Source organism: Syngnathus scovelli, chromosome 19 (assembly GCF_024217435.2).
Source record: "Syngnathus scovelli strain Florida chromosome 19, RoL_Ssco_1.2, whole genome shotgun sequence".
Classification (NCBI taxonomy): domain Eukaryota; kingdom Metazoa; phylum Chordata; class Actinopteri; order Syngnathiformes; family Syngnathidae; genus Syngnathus; species Syngnathus scovelli.
Genome location: NC_090865.1, coordinates 7,496,906 through 7,502,905, shown reverse-complemented (window position 1 = coordinate 7,502,905; position 6,000 = coordinate 7,496,906).

Here is a 6,000-nt window from a genome sequence, read left to right as displayed (position 1 = left end):
TGAATATGTATTAAATAATTCCAAATGGTTTATCTGCTTCCTTTCATTGCTAGCCCCCTGGTTGCACTGCTTTCAGACGTGTATTTTCTAATTTAACCTTCCTATTGTGTTAGGGTCACTAGTGACCCGTTTTGAGTTTTAGCATTCATAAAAGCACTTCATACATTTTTTTTTTGCGTTGAAACTTTTTGACTTTGTCAGGGACTTCCATTTAAACAAGATAATGTTGTTGTTGTTTTTTTACTGATTTATAAAGTACTCTGGTGAAAAAAAATACTTTTGTGGTGTTCGGGTCATTTTTGACCCGGTTAAAATTTTCGATTATAAAACATTAAAAAATGCCAAAAATGAAATTATAAACACACAATCAACCAACAGCCTCTTTCTCCAACCACTTGAGCTTCATTTAGGGGCTTTTCTCTTTGCCTTTCTGCGAGAACAAACAAAGGGAGACATGTCCAGGCATGTCAAGCCATTTGAGTGTAGAGGTGGTGACTTGCAGAGTACACATCTCCAATTCACAGGATGCAACAATGAGGAGAAGATTGACTGTAAATGAAGCTTTGGATCACATCTTTGCTGCAAATGCGGGAGAGGACACATAGGATTTTAACGATGGAGATGAGCAGGCCTCTTAGGACGAAGATGATGTGAAGTACTAATTGGAAGAAACAGACACAACTGATCAGTCTGAAGAGGAGGTCACTGGTGCTGAAGCTGCTCCTGCTGAATCACTCCAATCCAAACATGGCAACATACGTTGGAGCACAGTTCCTCCTGATGTGCATGCAAACATCATCAAAATGACCCCAGGGGCCACGAGGTTTGCTGTGACAAGAGTATGTGACATCAAGACGTGCTTTGATCTTTTTTTGCCATTGTCACTAAAAAAAGTCATAATTGCTATGACAAACCTTCAGGGGAAAAAAGTCTATGATGCTGTGTCATCAGGAAGAGACAAAAAGCCCATCATCATCCTGGACTACAACAAAAACAAAGGCGGAGTGGACAATCTGGACAAGCTGACTGCCACCTACACTTGCCAGCGAATGACAGGGAGCTGGCCAATGGTTGTGTTTTACAACATCCTCAATGTGTCTGCATACAATGCATTTGTGTTGTGGACCCATATTCACCAAGGGTGGAATTCAACCCAAAACACCAAGCGGAGAATGTTTCTTGAGGAGCTCGGGAATTCCCTTGTCCAGCCGCACATTGAGCAATGGGAACGGGTGCCCCGAGACCCAGCTGCTGCAGACTTGGTCAGACAGCTTCAGTGGTCACCAAGCACGCCATCCACATCCACAACAACCAGAAAAACATCAGCATCACCTTCCTCCTCAGCAGCCAGTCGTGCCTCAAGCACTCCATCCACATCCACAGCCACAATGCCAGTGAGACCACCTTGCTCAGAAAAAAAAAAGGTGTCAGGTCTGCCCTAGCAGTATGGACAGAAAAACCTACATAGTGTGCTTCACCTGCAAATAATACATCTGCAAAGAACACACTAAGTGTCACTTTTTGCAACACATGCATCTAAACACACACAAGCACGCCCGCGCGCACACACACACACACACACACACACACACACACACACCTACATGCACACACACGCACGCACGCACACACACACACACACACACACCTACATGCACACACACGCACGCACACACACACACACACACACACACCCACAGGCATGTTCTTTGCACATAGTATTTATAGAACAAGTACTTGATTTCTTTTGGTGTGATTTTGGTCTCGATTGGTTGTTGTTTTTTGACCTTGCAAATCGTTGTTTTATTGTAATTTTTCATTATTTATGACTGTTCTGTTTTTCATATTATTTAATATTGTATTGAAGTTCTATTGTGAGGAAAAAAAAAACTTATTTTTGCCCTTTTCTTGAAGTAGATATATACGGGTCCAAAATGACCCGAAACACCATAGATGTTACTACATTTGATAATATTAAAATGAAAATCTTTTTTTTGTTGAACATTTAAGAAATGTGTTTTAATATCTCTCAGTTGCACTCAGGTAACCGAACAACTGATTACCGTATTTGCCGGTGTATTGGTCGACCTTTTTCGATCCAAAATCGACCGAAAAAAATCGACCTCGACTTATACACCGAGTCATAAAATTTAACTTCGTATTCATCGCTTCAAATGTGATGGTAACCAAGGCCGTTTCTCATGCATCTCATTGTGCGTTGCACTTAGAAAATTTGAACCGTGCGGCGTGCGCGAGTGCGCGGCCCGCTGGAAGTCCAATGAGGCGCCGCGATCTCCTGCGCGGTGCTTATAAAGTGCCGATCCGCTCGGCTTGGAGCTATTTCCGACCTCCCGTTGGTGCCGGGCGGCGTGCGCGAGCTCGCCGGCCGCGATCTCCTGCGCGGTGCTTATAAAGTGCCGATCCGCTCGGCTTGGAGCTATTTCCGACCTCCCGTTGGTGCCGGGCGGCGTGCGCGAGCTCGCCGGCCGCGATCTCCTGCGCGGTGCTTATAAAGTGCCGATCCGCTCGGCTTGGAGCTATTTCCGACCTCCCGTTGGTGCCGGGCGGCGTGCGCGAGCTCGCCGGCCGCGATCTCCTGCGCGGTGCTTATAAAGTGCGGATCCGCTCGGCTTGGAGCTATTTCCGACCTCCCGTTGGTGCCGGGCGGCGTGCGCGAGCTCGCCGGCCGCGATCTCCTCCGCGGTGCTTATAAACAGCCGCATGCGCACGGCCTCCCGGAATTTGAACACATTTCGTCAATAAATTTCGCATATTGAATTTTGAAGTTTAATATAATGCAACAATTGAGCTCGACTTATACAAAGGATATATCATAAAATCGTAAATTTCCGTCGAATTTTAGGGGGTCGACTTATACACCGAGTCGACCTGTACACCGGCAAATACGGTATTTTGTTGCCTTCTTCTCTTAAGGTTCATTTGACCACTTTTTAGACATTGAAAATGAGGGGTATCTTTTCATGGATAAAGGAGCCAAACCAGCTAAACAAAAGTTAAGAAAAGCATTGGATGATAAAAGATTGGTTTTAGGGTATTTTATGGTTGATTTAATACACGGGTCCAAAATGACCCGCTAACACAGGTATGGGCAAACTACGGCCCGCGGGCCACATCCGGCCCACGGGACCGTTTAATCCGGCCCGCCAACCCTAAATAAATTGTATTATTAAATATTTTTTTTTGGGTCATTTTGCCTGCAATGACTGCGTTTCCCCAGTAGATGGGGAACCACTCGCCTGCGCATTTACTACCGGAAGCCGTGTCAGAAAGCTCGGTGCACACTCACAAGTGCGTGTACGTACTCAGTCGTACGGAAATGGCGCACTCGCGCTCTTTTTGTATCAGTGCCGAATTTAGAGCGTGGGCTGTGACGACAGCATTCTTGTAATTTGCGCGCCGAGCTTTCGGATACAATTTTACGCTAAAGCCACCCACAAACCTTCCCCTGGAATCCTTCCATTAAAATGAGTCGCCCAAGGAAAAGCAAGGTGGACACTGAATGCCGAGTGTTTAAAAAGAGTGGACAATTTGGCTCGACGTACGCGAAGTGACGTTCAGCCACATGAACATCAACATCAACCCGTCACAGATCTAGGTAAACGGACCAACACCTCGGATCTCTCCTAAGAATTGCCACAACAAATTTTACTCCAGACTATGACACACTAGCAAAAAAAGGGAGACCAACAACACTGTTCCCACTGAAAATGAAGGGGAGGCTTTCAAGTTTGTTGTAAAAAAATGCATTTTGAATATGATCTGTACAAATAGCAGGGATTGAAACTAGCGACAATTCTCATTTTCAAACAATGCAGGATGCTCAAGGACATTGATGCACCACCTGTTTGTGACTAATCTTAACCTGTAAAGTTCTTAAGGCTTACTTTAAGGAAGTTGAAGGAATGAGGTCAAAATACAAAAAGTCCTGCCTCGCTACAAAAACAGATATGCTCAAACCTCATTGAATAAAGTACATAAGCAGACAAGTATATTCACATATTAAATAAATAAAAGAAACATTTTAAGCATATAATTATACCTACACACCAAATCAATAAAGACGTAACTAGACATTTTTGATAAGTGGTGATAAGAAAGGTTTTTATAACTTTATGATCTGATATATTTCTGAGGACTTTGAAATAACAAATGATTTTTGATATATTGCCTAAATAGCTTAATGACCCTTAAAGAACTGTGGAATGCATGCCTGATGTGTTTTCTCTGAATCATGGACACGGCCAGAGTCGTCTTGACCGTTCAGTACTTGATTGTATCTTATGTTTTGACTAATGCTAGACGCCAGTTTTTGATTACTACTGAACGCTCTGCACAGAGGGAAATAGTTTGCCTAACAAACAAAAGATACGGTTGGAAGCATGATTAAGTCAAAGTCAAAGTCAGCTTTATTGTCAATTTCTCCACATGCCAAAGACACACAAAGAAACCGAAATTTCGTTCCCCCCTATCCCACGGTGACAAGACATGGCTCACAACAGACAAACAAGTAAACAAGTATAACAAAAGCGTGCTGAATAAATAATGAATAAATAACACAACAATAAATAAATAAATAAGAGGAGCAGAAAAAAAAAGGAGCAAGTGCGCGTACAGCAGACATTCCCGAAAATAGCGCAACAGTGCCGCACGCTACGCAGAAGGGGGTAGCGAGTTCAGGGCCCTAACAGCCTGGAGAAAGAAGCTGTTGGCGACTCTGGTGGTGCGGGAGCGCAGGCTCCTGTACCTCTTCCCAGAGGGCAGAAGGTCAAACAAAGAGTGAGCCGGGTGACTCACATCTCTGGCAATCGAGGTTGCCTTGCGGGCGAGATGGGAGGTGTAAATGTCCTTCAGGGAGGGGAGCGAAGCACCAATAATCTTACCAGCCGTATTCACTATGCGCTGCAGGGCCTTCAAGTTCTGTTCAGTGCAGTTACCACCCCAGACAGCGATGCAACTGGTGAGGACGCTCTCAATGGTGCCACGGTAGAATGTAGACAGGACTGCCTGAGGAGCACATGAGCTTTCTTTGCCAGTGACGAGGTGTTTGCGGACCAGGAGAGGTCCTCACTGATGTGCACCCCCAGGAACTTGGTGCAGCTCACCCTTTCCACCACAGCACCGTCGATGATCAGCGGCAGGTGTGTTGTGTGACCCTTCCGGAAGTCAACAATGATTTCCTTGGTCTTATTGACGTTCAGCAGGAGGTTGTTGTCCCTGCACCACGTGGTCAGAAGGTCAACTTCCGACCTGTACCGAGTCTCGTCGCCCTTCGTGATGAGACCCACCAGAGTCGTGTCGTCAGCAAACTTCACTATGCGGTTGTCGCTGTAGGTCGCAGTGCAGTCATGCGTCAGCAGGTTGAAGATCAATGGACTGAGCACGCAGCCCTGGGGGGCCCCCGTGCTCAGCGTGAGGATGGCGGAGATTTTGTCGCCAACAATAAGCAAAGACATGATGTATCAAAAGAACAGCAATAGATTAATGATGTCACAGCCAAAAGCTAACATAATTTCGTACAAAATGACAAAATTAAAAGAATGAGGTACGACAGTGTATGTCCAAGATTGGAGAAGAATGTTCACAGGAAGGTCATGTGGAGATAAAACCAGCAGGTGCCAGAGGGAGCCAGCCAAGGACTCGTCCACAGATGATCGCCAAGGCCGGAAGACGGGATGGAAGACAACAGCCCCCACCCGAGAACTCGGCCAAAGATGATCGCCAAGGCCGAAAGACGGGATGGAAGACAACAGCCCCCCTCCACACACACACACCAACAGCCCCCCACCTACACACCGAATCGCCCATAACCAGCACCACTCCCATGGAAGCAGACTCTCCTTCGAACTTGCCCTACCCCGAAGACTCATCCCCCATCAATCTTGGCCCACAATGTGCTACTGAATATAAAACTGATCTAACAACCTTGGACGTTTTTTAGGGATTTTTTTTAATGCTGTTAATAAATGCATTTGTTTTCAA